Below are 16,481 nucleotides of genomic sequence, written 5' to 3' on the forward strand. Positions count from 1 at the left end.
TTTTTTATCACCTGTGGTGGGAATGTAAGAAAGTGAAAAACTTCTGGGAAATGATATATAATGAGATGAAAAAGATGTTGAAATGTACATTTATTAAAAAACCAGAAGCATTGTAGGGGAGGATGTTAACAGACAGTAATGTAAGTTGTTTTTATACACAGTAACGGCAGCAAGACTACTATTGGCACAAAAATGGAAGCAAGAAGAATTACCGATGAAAGAATAATGGCAAATGAAATTAATGGACTATGCAGAATTAGATAAATTAACAGGAAGGATTCGAAACCTGCGGGACCAGAGATTCTTAGAAGACTGGAGTAAATATTTGAACTATTTGAAAAGCAGTTGTAATAAACAGATTACGATAGTAGGACTGCAAGAAGTTCTGTAAGGAGGATTATATGAAATATTGCAAGGAAGACTATGAAGAGAATTATTAATGATAATTAAAAGTAATAGAGAAATTAAGGAATGCAGAATAAGTGATAAAGAATGGAAAATCTCCAGAGGTTGTTGACGGAAGTCTAAAATATTGTATAAGAAGTTATATTAAATGACTGTTGGAAATGATATGTTAAAAATTATTAAAAATGTGTGTGTGTGTCTGTGTATAACACCCAGTAAAATAATCCAGAAGAAAACAAATTCAAACTTCAAATAAATTATTTCAGATGCTTCTCTAAGGGACATTTTGCTTCCCCCCATTTATTTACCTACTTGATTGACAGAGCTGCCCCACAGCAGAAGGACTCCAGGAAGCCAGAGGGTCAGACTAAGACCGCTCCTTCGTGAAGTTCACGGGGTGACCTTGGAGTCGGTCGCAGCCTCTTCACTTACCTTGCAGGGACGTTGTAGAGATTAGCTGAGGAGGGGGTGAACCATGGACCCCTTGTAGAAAAAGGTGGGTCATATATGCAACAAATAAGCTCTTTTGCTGACCTGCCTAAGGAAGCTGGAGAGGCCAGCCAGGTGGAGATGTCAGTCACAAGCCGGGCATCCAGAGATCTCCACATGGTTGCAATTGGACCTGCACCAGGTGCGAAACACGCCTGCTGCCTGGGGAATTTCTAGCTTAGGACCGTAAGCTCGTCTCTTCTAGGGGGCCAGGGTGGCTGCCCCTGTTGCTCCCCAGGCGCTGTTGAATGACACTTCCCACCCCCACCCCCTGCCACTGGTTGGTTGCTGCGGTGCGTGGAAGGGCCACGGGTCCCCAGTCCCTGCTCAATGGGAAGCTCAGCAGAGACTCGCCCTGCAAGGAGGCATCATGCTGGAACCGCAGGCTGTTCTCTCGCTCACTCACCAAACTCCAGCTCACATGGCCCTTAACTGTAGGATGAGCTCCGCCAACAATTTCTAGACCATCTATGTATTCCAACATGGAAACCAGAGACGGAGGTCATGCACTTCTTATTACAGGGGAGAGACCGGGAGCTCACCAAGACAGTAGCTAAGGTCCTCTACTTGATTTTTTCTTGCCGAAGTACGCTGCAGGATCCTGCCCTTGCTGGAAACCCACAGAGATGAGGCAGATTGCTCGCCTCTTCTGCCCTTTGGCGGGTGACTGTGCCGTTGGGGTGGCAACGAGATCACACTGGCCTTCCTATTCTGAATGTATTCTGAATGTTCTTATGTGATGCCAATAAAGGTTACTTGACTTGATAACTCACCAGTTCCACAGGACCTTTCAAACGAAGAGCGGCAATGGCAGCAGGGGTCTTCTCCCATGGCACTCCGCCAGCGGCAGAGACCCCAGAAGCCCTCGGTTCTGGCAGAGCACCTTCTTCAAGACCTGGGAGAAGCACACAGAGGACCAGGTCAAAGATGCACTCGTTGCCACGTGGCCCCTCAAAGGGCACAAAAATAATGCTTAATTATGCAATCATCAAATTCTCTCAAGTACCAAATAATATTTATTAGTTAAGGTGGGAGACACTTGGCTTGCCAGTACATTGGTCCCTTGGTTCTCAAACTTAATCCATTCCGGAAGTCCGTTCCAAAACCAAATCGTTCCAAAACCAAGGCGCGCTTTCCCATAGAAAGTAATGCAAAATGAATTAATCCGTTCCAGAGCTTTAAAAACAACCGCTAAAACAGCAATTGAACATGAATTTTATGATCTAACCAGACCATTGATCCATAAAATGAAAGCAATAAACAATGTACTGCAGTCACACAATCAATCAATCAGTAGCTGAACTGGGTTCCACACAGTCACAAACACAAAACAAAAAGAGCCGCAAAAACACAAAATAGACAGACAGACCTCAGCATAACACTCAAAACGGAAGTGTGGAACTCAAATTGGAAGCGTAACATTCAAAACAGAGCATGTTCGGCTTCTGAAAAAAGTTTGCAAACTTACTTCCGGGTTTGCAGTGTTTGGGTTCCAAGTTGTTTGAGTACCAAGGCATTTGAGAACCAAGGTACCACTGTAGTACATGTGAGAAGGATCTTGGGGTCTTAGTGGAACGTGAGTCCACAGTGTGATGCAGCAGCAAAAAGAGCTAATCCTATTCTAGGCTGCATCAACAGAAGTCTAGTATCCTTACCAAGGGAAGTTATAGGGCCGTTCTATTCTGCCTTGGTCAGACCACACCTGGAACACTGTGTCCGGTTCTGGGCACCACAATTTAGGAAGGATATTGAGAAGCTGGGAGGCGTGCAGGGGAGGGCGGGCAACCAAGATGACCAAGGGTCTGGAAGCCAAGCCTGATGAGGAACAGTTGAAAGGGCCGGGTATGTTTATCCTGGAAAAGAGGCGACTGAGAGGAGCCAGCCAACAGGCCCAGGCGCATCCCACAAGCCAGGCCACTGGCTGAGCCAAACCTGCTCTCCCCGCCAGCATGGGCCAAGCAGGAGATAGAGGGAGAAAGAGGGGACAGGGGCATGGGAGCCACGAGCCCCCCCCCCCGACCACAGAGGGAAAGCAGGAGGCCTAACGCCCCAAGGAGGAGCGAGTGAAAAAAGAATCTGTGCAATTCCGGGGGCTTGTGCAACACTTGGCAGTAAGAGGGTGAGAGATGCTGAGGCCACTTTCCCGGGCTCTGCTTTCCTTGCAGGGCAGGTTCAGGTGCTGCCCTGTCCCTCCTGTGGCATCTGTCCTCCCAGCAGCCCTTTCTCCACCCCCATCGTTCAGCCCAGACACCGAGGTCCAGCTCCGAGGGCCTTCTGGCAGTTCCCTCCCTGCGAGAAGCCAAGTTACAGGGAACCAGGTAGAGGGCCTTCTCAGTGGTGACACCTGCCCTGTGGAACGTCCTCCCAGCAGATGTCAAGGCAATAAACAACTAAGACACCTGAAGGCGGCCCTGTTTAGGGAAGTTTTTAATGTCTGACGATGCATTGTTTTTAATATTCGGTTGGAAGCTGCCCAGAGCGGCTGGGGAAACCCAGCCAGATGGGCAGGGTATAAATAATAAACTATTATTATTATTCTGGGCAAAATGAAGCAGCAGGCTGAGGCGGCATCCAGTATCTGAACTGGAAGAGCCATGCCAGCCTCATGAGAGAAAGGAAGGAGGAACTGGTGGGACTCCTTGCCTCAAGATGAAGCAGGCAGACCTGAAGAGGAGAGAACTGGAGAACCAGGACTATAGACGCCCCCAGGTTCCTCTGGCTGAGCAGGGATGGGTCAAAGTCCTGTGGGCAAGAGGCAGCGGTGGGGCCCTGCCACCCACAATTCCCATCCCCCCCCCCACTGCATATGCGTGGGGGGAGAGGGGGCAGAAGAGGCCCAGGGCCTCTGGGCTTGGCAGACCTCTCTCCTGGAGTCTCCTGCAAGCTCCAAATAGGGGCAGCGAGGCAGCAGAGAGGCTGCTGCCACCGGCTCAGCGAGAACTGAGTCCTTTCACAGGAGCCGAGGAGGATAATGGAATCCCAAGGAAGAATGTAAAGGAGGGAGCAGAAAGAAGCCCAGGGCCCCAAACCAAGCAAGGGGACAGCGCTTTGGTTTCCGAACGTTTTGGAAGTCGAACGGACTTCCAGAACGGGTTCCATTCGATTTCCAAGGTATGACTGTATTTAACGGGGGTTGGAATTAAAGCACGAAACCAGAGATAGGGAGGGAGCAGGTGCATGGACAGGAAATGCCCCCAAAGGCCAGCGCTGGAGCAACACGGGGCAAGACCAAAGCAAAAGGAAGTGTCACAGGTGCAGAGCCCACGAGGGTGGTCCAGAAGCGCCCCCACCCCTTCCTCATGCCTCTCTGGGCTGTAAACCCCCAGGCAGAATCCGGGAGACCCCAGCCCTGCTCCGCTACGTGGGGGAGAGGCCATGCCATTCATCTCAAGGGACCGCAGGCCAGGCGGTCCAATTCCGCCTTTGCCAACCAGTTGCTCGCCAGACGGGTTGGACTAGATGATCCTCAGGGTCCCTTCCAGCTCTAGAAAAAACAATGATTCTATGTTTTGGATCATGGGAGTGGTAGACCAGACCAACGGCAGGGCGCCAAGTTGGCAAAGGCTGAATCCGACAGACCCCTGCCTCCGGGGTGGGGCTGCCCCCCGTCCTGATCGTCCCCCAGCTCCCCCCACAGATCCACCCGCACATCTAGTCAGTGCTAAAGGGCTCAAGCAAGCGAGCCAAGCTGCATCCCGAGGGGAAGGCATCCCTCAGCCACTTTGAGGCAGGAAGCTCCTTCCGAAGCAAGTCTTTACCTTTCTCTTCCTGCAGAGGCACCCAGAGACTCCCCAAGAGCCGGAGAGGAGGCCTCTGCCCAGGTTGGCACAGGTGCCAGGCGGGTAAAGACCCAAACTTGTGGGTTATGCAAAGGGAGTTCCCAGGGTCCTGGGTCTGGCTCTGCTTGCTGCCCCCCTCCCAATTCACCTCCCCTGGACAGACACCCCCTCCCCATTCAGTCAGCTGTCACCATGGTGGTGGCTGGCCAGCCAATGGGAGCACAGTATGTAAATCAGCCAAGAAAGCCAAACAACAAAAGGGGGGGCAGGGGGCATTGGAGGGGGGCAAGGGGGGTCTCCTGCCAGTGCCTTCCTCCAGCCCCGCTGCCCCCGGAGACGCCACCAAGCCCAAACAGCCAATGCCAGGATGCCAACAGGGAACAACTGATTGCTCTACCCCCCTTCCTCTCCATGGAGCTCAAGCTGCCATTCCTGGTCGTCATTTAATCCCCACAACAACCCTGTGAGGGACGCCAGGCTGAGAGGCAGGGCGACTGGCGCCCAAGCTCACCCAGGGAGCTACAGGGCCGGGTGGGGATTCAAGGCCTGGACTCCGTGGCCAACGCTCTAACCACTAGACTGCAGGGTCTCTTCAAGCAGCCAGGGGGACTCACAGCCAGGCCTGGAAGCCCTCTCCCCTCTCCCTACTTCTTGGATCCACAAGACAGGTCTTTCCCCTTCCCCAGCTATAGCTGGGGGGGATATAGAATGGTAAAGTTGGAAGGGACCCCTAAGGGCCATCCAGTCCAACCCCCCGAAAAGCAGGAGCCACAGTTAAAGAGTCCCTGGCAGATACCGTTCCGTTCTCCCAAGTTGCATCACCCATTTCAGTCACACCTAAGCAAAGCTTGTTCTCTGTCCCTTTCTCTCTCTGTCACACACAGGGCAGAGACGCAGCTCCCCTGGCTGCTTCTGACAGATAAGACCCAAGGGGCAGCCCCAGGAACAGCTGTGGGTCGCTTCCCCGCCCCACAGCCATGCCCTTCTCTGCCACCCATGTTGGCACACAGAGAAATGCCCATACAGCCTCCCTCCACTGCCCTGTCTCCTATAATATGGAAGGTGTCTTATTACTTGCCAGTCGATGCTGCATTTTATGGGCAAAGGGCTTGACAGACTCAGCCCTGTGAGCTTCCACAACAGCCCTGCAAGGTAGACTGCTGCTGCTGCTGCTGCTATTCCCACGTTGCAGGTGAGGAAGAGAAATGGAGAGAGGAGAATCTGAACTCGCTCCAAGCCCATCCCTCCAGCCCTTGATCCAGTACACCCACACACCCGGGCGAGCGCCAGGAAAGGACAGCGCCAGGCTAAGAACCGGCTGGTGTCAAGCCTGGGCAAACTCACCCCAGGAAATGGAGGCGAGGGAGTTGGCGAGGGGGGAGCAGGTGCCAGGGAGGCGGCAGGGAGGGGCCCAGGATGGCTCTGCAAGGCCTGGAGGAGGATCGCTGACACAGGGAAGCCAGAGTTTCCCTAACAGCTCAAACAACACGAAATGTGTAATGCACAACTCAGTTTGCAATTGGCATGTAAAGAAACCGAGTGCTGCTTGGGGCGTTTCTGCAAAGTGAAAGGAAGGTTGCGGACATTTTTCTTGGTTTTTGCTCAATCTATACTGACAAAGGGACCAGCCAGGGTGAGAGGCGAAGGCAGCCACAGGCCCCAGCCCACAGGACACTCTGCATTTTCATTTTTATCCTTTGGCAGCGGCCAAATTGGGGTGGGGGACCACAAACACCGAGAATAATACTTTGGCAAACAAAGAATCAGTTTATATTATTTTAAATTCCCACTTCGAAATTCCCACTCAGCCGCAAAACTCGCTTGGCGGCTACTCTATTGTCTCTTGGATGGATTTACTTCACAGTAAATTTACTTCTGCTGCAAAGATAGGATGGGTGGGGACAATATAGATCGATTTTAAAAATAACAGAGCATTTTGCCTGGGCTTAGGAAGTTTGGAGTTCTCAACCTTATCATGCAGAAGCAGACAAAACATGTTTGTAGAGCGGGGGGGGGGGGGGCTCTGGAAGGAGCAGCCTCTGGAGGGACTCCATTACACAGCAATTAACCATTTCACCGGTGATTATTCTGCTGAAAGAGCAAATCTGTTCCAGAGTTTTATTTTTTGCCCACTCCAAATCTTTGCATATTGGGCATAAGGACATAAGAGGCTTCTGGATGAGGCCCATCTAGCCCAGCATCCTGTTCTCACAGAGGCCAAGAAAATGCCTCTTCTGGGATGTGAAGACGCTGTCAGCATCTCCTGCTCAGGATTTGCAGCAACTTGCATTGAGAGCCCACGGGCAGGAAGGGAGCAGAGGCTCTTGGGTACCAGAGAGCCCACCTTGCTTCATCCTGGGCCAGACTAAGAAGGGAAGGTGGCCAGGCCATCAGCCGCAGAAGACAAAGTGCACCCAAATCTTCAAGCTGCTTCCCAACACATGAGGGGAGTAGCCAAGAAGAAACTTCGCAAAGCAGCCAACAGCCCATAACTGCATGTGCTTTTGTTGCAAACTGCTTCGATTTTTTAAAAAATGAAAAAGTGGCATATAAATATTTTTTGTTGTTGTTTAGTCGTTCAGTCGTGTCCAACTCTTCGTGACCCCCTGGACCAGAGCACGCCAGGCCCTCCTGTCTTCCACTGCCTCCCGCAGTTTGGTCAAACTCATGTTTGTAGCTTTGAGAACACTGTCCCACCATCTCGTCCTCTGTCGTCCCCTTCTCCTTGTGCCCTCCATCTTTCCCAACATCAGGGTCTTTTACAGAGAGTCTTCTCTTCTCATGAGCTGTCCAAAGTCTTGGAGCCTCAGTTTCAGGATCTGTCCTTCCAGTGAGCACTCAGGGCTGATTTCCTTCAGAATGGATCGGTTTGATCTTCTTGCAGCCCATGGGACTCTCAAGAGTCTCCTCCAGCACCATAACTCAAAAGCATCCATTCTTCGGCGATCAGCCTTCTTTATGGTCCAGCTCTCACTTCCATACATCACTACTGGGCTTTAACTATACGGACCTTTGTTGGCAAGGTGATCTCTAGGTTTGCCATCGCCTTTCTCCCAAGGAGCATGCGTCTCTTAATTTCGTGGCTGCTGTCACCATCTGCAGTGATCATGGAGCCCAAGAAAGTAAAATCTCTCACTGCCTCCATTTCTTCCCCTTCTATTTGCCAGGAGGTGATGGGACCAGTGGCCATGATCTTTGCTTTTTTGATGTTGAGCTTCAGACCATATTTTGCGCTCTCCTCTTTCACCCTCAATAAAAGGTTATTTAATTCCTCCTCACTTTCTGCCATCAAGGTTGTGTCATCTGCATATCTGAGGTTGTTGATATTTCTTCTGGCAATCTTAATTCCGGTTTTGGGATTCATCCAGCCCAGCCTTTCACATGATGAATTCTGCATATAAGTTAAATAAGCAGGGGGACAATATACATCCTTGCCGTACTCCTTTCCCAATTTTGAACCAAGAAATATTTTTATAAATAAAATAAATGTATCAACTGAACAAAGGGGAAGAGCTTGAGCACTCTGGATTCAGAGAGGAACTCTATGCTCCATAACAAAATCCAGAAAAGCACAGCGGCTGCAGAAACCTTTGGACCCCATTGACACGCTGTGCTGATTGCTGAGAAGGCAGCTGTCCCTACGACGCTCCCAAGGCCTTTCCTGGGAAAGTGGACAGGGAAAAGCTTCTCTCCCTCTAGGGAGCTCATGGCCACCCTTGGAAGATGCAGGGCAGAGAACAGAAAGTTCTTCTTCTTCATGTAGAGCATAGCTAAACTGTGGAACTCAGCGCAGAGTTAAAGTGTGGCCTTTGAAAAGGACCAGACAAAGGCATGGAGGAAGAGGGCTATTGGAAGACGATTTGCTCTGCTCTGCCTTCATGCCTCTGAATCCCAGTTTCTGGAAAACACAGTAGCAGAGAGTTGCTACTGCAACGGGGGCTTCCCATGGGGGCACCTGCTTGGTCACTGTGGGAACAGGAGGCTGGACTAGGTGAGCCCCCTTTGGCCTGGTCCAGGGCGGGGCCTGACTGACTCCAGCTGCAGAAGCTGAGGCTGCAGAAGAGGCCAGAGACCGGCTCAGCTGTGAGCCCGGCAACACCTGCTCCCTAGCCTGGAAGGAGCTTTCAAAATGTGCCAGGCGCCATGTGCATTTTGCATCTGGCTGTCGGCCACTTGTGGTGAAAGCACCCGGGGGCCAGGATGGCACCTGACGTCTCCCCCATCTGGAGGTGCATCCCTGGGGATCCTTGAATCTTGACTGTTCTCACCCACTAGCAACACATCCTGTGAAATTCCATCTGCTATATTTTATCTGCAGAATCAGGATGAATGTCAGGAACCCCAAAGCCGCATTGAAAAACACAACTTTCGAGCCGTCTGTCCCCAAAATAGAAAACTAGGCATTCCGTTTTGGTGACTGTAACCCTGGTTTAAGAAGTCATTTGGCACCTGGCTTATAGATCTGAGCTTCTAACGCTGCCTGGAAGTGCAGGGCCTGGACTGACTCCAACTACAAAAGCTGCTGAGCAGACTCTTAGGCTGGGGAGTTATTTGGGGTTTGTTGTTGGGGGAGGGTTATTGTTGCTGCTGTTGCTGGGTGGTGTGTTGTTGTTTTTTCATATATTTATTTTAGTTCTTCTTGTGATTTATGTGGAAACTGCTCACTCTGGTTGTGCATTTTTTAAAAGGTTTTTTCATTGTTCATGACTACTTTAGCAGTTCTGCATTTTTCTCATGCTGGAAGCCGCCTTGAACATGGCTTGAAATGTGGAAAGGTGGCGTGCAAATAAAATGACGCCTGTTTGTAGTACCCCCGCATGATCACTGCCAGAGGGGAGTGCGGTCATGAGATCCCAGCGCCTGCAGGCCGAGGGAGAAGTCGGGGCGAGGGGCACCACAGCGGTGAAGCAGCTTCCTGTCTCCACTTCTCAGCTGGGCCTCCTTGCTGACTCAAGAGCTGCCCGCCTCAGCCCCAGAGGACGCCTCTCTCCCGGCTGACTCACCTACTGCTGGGCTGCCACCAGAAATGCCACAGCTTCTCTGTGGCATCCAGCCAGCAAGGGCCCTGCCACAGCTTCCAGAACCAGCTCCAGGGGTGGAAGGGAGGCTGGCGCTGCTGAAGCAGCTGGCCCCGAGGCCTGGAGCCCCGCCAGACAAGAGGGCAAGGCTGGGCGATAAGGACACCTTCCAGCTGGCGCAAAGGAAGCCTGCCTGCTTGCCCTACCAGCTCAGCTGCTTCAGATGCCCCCTGGCAGCCTCACCTGCCACGCAGGCCCCACGCCCTCCTCTGGGCAGCCCAGCTGGGAGCAGGGAGGAGGAGGAGGAGGAGGAGGGCAACGAGGCCCCTGCGAGCTGAGCCTGGGGGTTGAAAGGGGGCAAGAGAAGAGGCAGTGCCAGGCAAGCCAGAGGCATTCCCAGCTGAGAGCTCCGGCCCAGACCTTTGCCAGGGTTGCACGGAGGCCTAAGAGGCCAGGAAGCCACTCTAGGACTTGGCAGAGGAAAGAAATCTCCCTGCCCCTGCCTGGCCACAATGCTACCCACCACAAGCTTCCTTAACAAACACCCACCCACCCCGCTGCATCCTAAATTTATGCTACTGTCACAGAATGCTAAACATCCAAAGGCCCGGTTATAGAGAAGCGTTTTCGCTTGGCGCCTAAAGATATGTAATGAAGGTGCCAGGCAAGGCTCCCCGGGCAGAGCATTGCACAAACGGGGAGCCACCACAGAAAAGACCCCCCCCTCGTGTCCCTCCCCTCTGGACCTCTTGCAGCACAGCACTATAGAAAAACAACACGGAAAAGGTCCCAGCCCCAGAGAGCCTGCAAAATGAGATCAAAAAAGGCGGGGAGAAAGAAAAGGAAGGAAGGAAGCAGCTCAGCTAACACAGGATGATGCTGAGCAATCCTCAAAACCCAGAAAGGCTATGGCTTCCTGAATTGGGTCCCTTGATTCTATGACCCTCACAGTCCCCTCTGAAGCCCAAGTCCCTGAAGCTGCCTTGCCTCACAGCCCTCCCATTCAGCCCTCCCCAATTCCTGATATTTCAGAATGTAAGTTCATTGGGGGCAGAGACCTTCCTGCTTCTGCCACTGGGTAAAGGCCCCGCACCAACATATGCTGCCACTGCCAGCCCAGACAGACCCTGGGACCAAAAAACCCAACCCCAGGCCACAAGCACAGCTGCCCCCCAACCCCGCCCACCCTGGCAACAAAGGGGGCTGAGAAAGCTCAGGAACCTGGAGCAATGAGTCACACCTGGGTGGCTGCTTTTGGGAAGCTGGCGCTGGCACCTGGCTTGTGAGCAAACACTTGTCTCATCCCATCCAGGAGGGAATGGGCAGGACTGGGTCACACCTGGGCAGAGGCTGTGCCAACCCGAAACCGGCACAGGATCTGAGCAGCAGAGCCGCCCCCTGCCAGACCCGGTTCTGCAACCTTGGCAGGAGGGGGGGGAGAGAGGAGATTGGAGACAAAAGGGGTGCCTGCCCCCCAAATCAGGACTCTCAATGGGGTAGCCACAGGAGGGGGGAACACTGCCCTGAGATCTACGGGTATAGGGCAGTATACAAATTTAATAAATAATAATAACTATAACTAATAACCCTGCGTGAGTGGCTAAAAAGCACCCACAGCTGCGGCACAGCCTCCTTCCAGAGCCCCCACTGCACTAACCCTTATGGGGGGGTGTACTGTCCCTTTACAGCCCCCCTCAACCTTTCCCCTAAAACGACCGAGGCGCGAATGCAGCCCTTCCCATCGGTGGTGGAGAAGCAACAGTCTGCAAGTCCAGCTCAAAGCCCCCAATCTCGCCCCCTCCCCCAAAACCCTGCCAGATCTGTGGCAGCCCCGGGGCCTTTTTCCCCATCTAGGGAGGCGGCTCCGGGAGCCCCCCCCCCAGACACAGAGCCATGCAGGGTGGGGGGATGCAGTGGCACGGAACCATACAAAGGACAGCGCCCCCCCCCCCCCGTGCCATGTCGACGCTCGTCGGGGGAGGAGAGGGAGCCCCCCCCCACGAAGGCAGCCCTGGGAAGCCCCCTCCCCGCCCGCCCTCCGCGGATACAAAGGCTGCGTCCCTGCTGGGGGGCGTCTTCCCAGGATCCCCTTTGGGGAGAAGCCCCTGGGGCGGGCAGCCCGCGCTCACCTGGCAGCCCCCTCCCGGCGAGCCTGATCCTGGTCCCGGCCTGGGGCAGCAGCAGCAGCCCCCCTGCAAGGGGCGACGAGGACCCGGGAGCCCCCGGCCGCCGGCCTCCCGCCTGACTCACCGCCGGGCTCCATTTCCTACCAGCTGCTCCGCCGCGCCCCGCCCCCGGCGCGCCATTGGGCGGCCCGCCTGCCCCTCAGCCCCGGCCCCGCCCTCCCCGGGACCAAGGCCCCGCCCTCCCCGGGACCAAGGCCCCGCCCCTCTGACACCCCCCACCCCAAACCGCCCCCCCAGTCCGCGCAGCCCCGACGCGCGCAACCCCCGGCGATGCGCCGCCCGCGGATGCGCAACAGCCGGGCGCACGAGCCACTCCGCGCCGCCCCGGCTCGCCCTCCCTCCGCCGGGCGCAGCTTCTGGGCGCAGGGGCGCCGCCCGACGGGGAGATCCCGGCGGAGGAAGGAGACGTGGCGGCGGCGGGCGAGGGATCCCCGCGCGGAGGCGGCAGGGATCCCTCGGCGGCGGGGAAGGAGCGCGGCGCTGATCCGCCGCAGGAGACGCGCTCGCTCGGGGCGCAGCGCGCCGGAGATCCACCAGGGAGAGGATCCATTGCGGGGGGGGGGCGCCCCAATGTTAGCCAGGATTTCCAAAGGGCGGCCCTGCCAGGTTGGCCGCTTTCCAGGACGTGGGGGTGGGAGGTGCGTTTTGGGGAAGGTTTTATATGAGCCCTTCCGCGCCCTCTGAAAGGTCGGCTCTTCTCGCGCTTGTGGGGCGACCTCAGAAACGTGGGTGGCAGTCGACGGAGTTTTACGCAGAGGAGACCCATTGAAATCAATGGATGGCTCAGTTGGTAGAGCGTGGGGCTCTTAACGTCACGGGTTGGAGCTCGACGTTGGGCAAAAGATTCCTGCACTGCAGCGGGTTGGGCTAGATGACCCTTAGGGTCCCTTCGAACTCTCCAATTCTAAGATTTGATTTCAATTGGTTCTACTCTGAGTAAAGCTTCATGGAAATACTACCCCTGTGCCTTTTAACTTGGCAGGAGAGAGTGTGTCTGGGAGCCTGGATCCAAGTGGAGAGCTGCAGTGCCGTGCAAGTTCAGTTCCCAGTGGCATCGCCTGGCCCACCCAAGGGAGGCTCATCCTCCTACCTGGAGCCCCGGAGAGCTGCTGCCAGTCCGTGCAGGCAACACCCAGCTACATCAACCTCCAGGCTGACTTCAGTGGAAGAGGCGTCATTCCACAAGGGGCAACATGTGTTTTAAGGCCAGATAAGCCTGGCTGGCCATTGCCTGCAGTGATTGTCCTTTATAGGTTGCCTGGCTGTCTTCTTGTTACTGATACAATTTTTATTTCCAGTTCAATTTAATCATTAGCAGAGCACAGGCAGAACTACCACTCAGAAGAGGGCAGTGCAAAGCCAGCGCAGGCTCCCTTCCAAAGGAGGTTCCATGACCATTTGGCAGCCTTTGCCAAGCTGGTGTTCAGGACTACAACTCCCATCAGGAGCGTAGTGATTAGAGCGGTGGACCAGGATGTGGGGAACCAGGGTTCAAATCCCCACTGGGCCATGTGACTCACTTGGGCCAGGAGCCACTGGCTCTCTCTGCCTAACCTACCTCACAGGGTTGTTGTTGGGGGTTAAATGAGGAGGGGGAGAGCAGAATGAGATGGTGGGAGATTAATGGAACAAATAAATAATAAAATGTGAACAGAAGGCCCCAGCTTCAACTCTCCCCTCCCCGCCCCCATGACATTTCCAGGTAGGGAAGGGACAGACCCCCTGCCGGAGCCCCTAGAGAGGGGCTGCCAGTCAGAGTGAGCAGCACTGAACTAGGTGAACCAGTATCCTGACTCAACGCAAGACAGCTTTGTGTTTTTCTGAACCTCCAGCCAGGACCCCATTTCTGTGCCTGCCTCCCTCACTAGCCAAGGTGCCAGGACCCAGCAGCAGAAGAGAAAGGCTGGCAGAGGGGCACCCGGATCAGGGCCGTTTGGAGGAGATGGCCGTGGGTCCCGGGGAGCTCAGTTCAGGTGTGCTTGCTAGCTCTGGGGAGACTGATCCCCTCCACGGAAACCTTGAACGAGGCCTGGGCAGGGAAGAGGGGGGGTGGATGAAGAGCCCTTGCCCCCTCCAGGAACATCCTAGGAGGGGGGCAGGCGGCTGCTCTGGGGGTCCTACCGGGAGTGGGTGAGACCTTGCATGGAGGAGACAGGCTGCCCTGCCACAATCACCCCACGTCTGCCACTCTGGCAGCTCCTTCCACAGCCCAGCTCTCCTTCAGCAGCCCCTGCAAGGGTTGCCATGGTGACTCTCCCCTCCATCACGTGCCTCCGTGGCCTGGGCGGGCTCCGCTCCCCCTCCCTCTGCTTTGTCCCCCAGTGCAGAGGGGCTGAGACCAGGGCCAGATCCAACCAGGGACAGAGGGCTGCCTGAAAGCATTGCCAGGAGAGGCTGAGCAGTGGCCAAGGAAAGGAACTCGCCACATGCTCAGGGGCCAAGGCCTGGGGCTCAGAAGGCGTTCCAGAGCTAACTCTGCTTGGTGCCGCCGCCTCCCTTTTTAGGGCTCTGCTGCCATTTAGCCAACTGCACCAAACGCCCTGCTTGCGCAAGGTTTCTTGACAGCATCTTCTGACTGTTAAAAGGAACAGGCAGCAGGTGAGGAGCACCTGGAGAGGCTCTGCCACTTAGTGTGGGCAGGCCTGGGCGAGGGGCACCAAGTCATGCCCAGGACACTCTGCCTGCTGCTGAGAGAGTCTCTGTGCTCCAACGGGAGGTGGACGGAACCCTCTTAATCCCTGGCCTCCTTTGGGAGGAAAGGCCAATTTATCAATCAATCAGTCAATCAATCATTTAATTAAGAAGCAAAACAAAACCTAGGAAGACTGGCTGCTGCATCAGGCCAGAGGGGGCCCATTGAGTGCAGCCCCCTCTTCGCACAGGGGCCAAGCAGATCAGCATTATTCAGAGGCATGTACCCCCCCATCCCGATCCTGGAGGTGGTACACAGCGCCTGCCCTCTTCTGACCCCACGGTGCCACAACGGAGGCACCAAGGCACAAGGTTACCCAACTCTAAGGATGCAGCCCTTGTGTCCGGCCCCCCAGGGCTCCTCTCTGCTGGGAGGGGGAGCAGAGAGAAGCCCCAAAGCCCAAAGAGTTGCCAGCCAATGTAGGCTGGGTCCTTGGTACAAGACCACCACCCTCATGGCCTCCTTGGGACCACCTTGGAGAGACACCGCTCCTTCCGCCAGACATCATAGTAAAGGTAAAGGGACCCCTGACCATTAGATCCAGTCGTGGCCGACTCTGGGGTTGCGGCGCTCATCTCGCTTTACTGGCCGAGGGAGCCAGCGTACAGCTTCCGGGTCATGTGGCCAGCAGGACTAAGCCGCTTCTGGTGAACCAGAGCAGCGCACAGAAATGCCGTTTACCTTCCCGCCGGAGTGGTACCTATTTATCTACTTGCACTTGGACGTGCTTTCAAACTGCTAAGTTGGCAGGAGCAGGGACCAAGCAACGGGAGCTCACCCTGTCATGGGGATTCGGACCGCCGACCTTCTGATCAGCAAGCCCTAGGCTCTGTGGTTTGACCCACAGTGCTACCCACATCCCCCCTGGAGATGATACTGGCTCCAGAAGGCCTGCTCCCCATCAGTGCGTAAGAACACAAGAGGAACCTGCTGAGTCAGGCCAAAGGGGGCCCATCTAGTCCAGCCTCTTGTTCTCAGGTGGGGGGGGCAACCAGATGCCTCTTCTGGGAAACCAGCGAGCACGATCCGAGCCAAGAGTAGCCCTCTCCCCTCTCCAGTCTCCTTCCTGGCCCTCAGGACCACACAACCCTCCCCCCAGCAGAGTATCCGCTCTGGGCACCCGGAGCTGAGACATAATATGGCAGATAAAGGCTGCGTAATGTTGGCAGCTCACGTTACTGCCTGCCGCCCCCTCCAGGACAGCCCCATCGCTCACGCGCTGGGAGACCGAAGGAGACGGCAGCGGTTATTTTTAGATGGTCCCTTTTGGGCCGGGAATCCCATGCGCAGGAGCCGCAGTCCAAAGGACATTCCCACCCACCGGGCGGCACATCCCTCGCCTGCTCGCTTGCTTGCTCCCCAGGCCTCACGCTGCCCAGCCCTGGGCACCACCTCTGCCACCCTCCCCGGGCATCTGTTGTGCAACTGGGGCACACCAAGCCAGACTGAGCATCAGTGGCCACACCCAGAGCAGGCCGGACCAATTCTGGAATGCCAGAGCAGCACCTGGATCCACCAGCTGGATCCGGAAACAGAGGCACCCTGAGAGCAGGACAAGCTCCACTGCCCTCCAACTGGGCCACAACCCCCGAGGGCAGGAAGCAAGGGGGTGTGAAATCCCTCATGCAAGCAAGGTCAGAGGAGGAGGATTAAATTGCCCCAGCTGGAATTTGGCCCAGATCCCAAAGCTGGCTCTCCTGCAAGAGGGGCTGGGCCTTCACCAGGCACTTAGAGCGCCCCTGGCCCCTCGCGGCTCCAGCTCTTCGGGGGGAGGGGACCAGCTCCCCTTGGGATCCAACTGGGAGATGGGGAGGGGGGGGCTCCCATCCAAGTTAGACACCGGCTGTCCAGCATTCACAGGAGCTGGCAGAGGCACAGCTTGGAGCCGGGAGTACAGGATTCAGCCATTTCT

The 16,481-nt window shown here is 55.3% G+C and overlaps 2 protein-coding genes across 5 annotated transcripts in view; both read right to left on the reverse strand.

Moving 5' to 3' along the window:
* The window catches only part of PIGO (phosphatidylinositol glycan anchor biosynthesis class O), a 108,503-nt gene that overhangs the window by 45,181 nt on the left and 46,841 nt on the right, over positions 1–16,481 (reverse strand). The gene's annotated exons all lie outside the window — the stretch shown is intronic.
* Positions 1–16,481, reverse strand: part of ATOSB (atos homolog B) — a 33,462-nt gene that overhangs the window by 12,846 nt on the left and 4,135 nt on the right. For 2 of the 4 annotated variants that reach the window (XM_083402941.1, XM_083402940.1), the window contains one exon: positions 1,668–1,789. The gene's annotated coding sequence lies outside the window, so the exon portion shown is untranslated. Of the gene's footprint in view, positions 1–1,667; positions 1,790–4,652; positions 4,830–11,820; positions 11,983–16,481 lie in introns of those variants that run through there. The other 2 variants (XM_083402939.1, XM_083402938.1) reach the window with 2 other exon arrangements.

This window comes from Podarcis tiliguerta (genome assembly GCF_965153285.1).
Source record: "Podarcis tiliguerta genome assembly, chromosome: 11".
Lineage (NCBI taxonomy): Eukaryota > Metazoa > Chordata > Lepidosauria > Squamata > Lacertidae > Podarcis > Podarcis tiliguerta.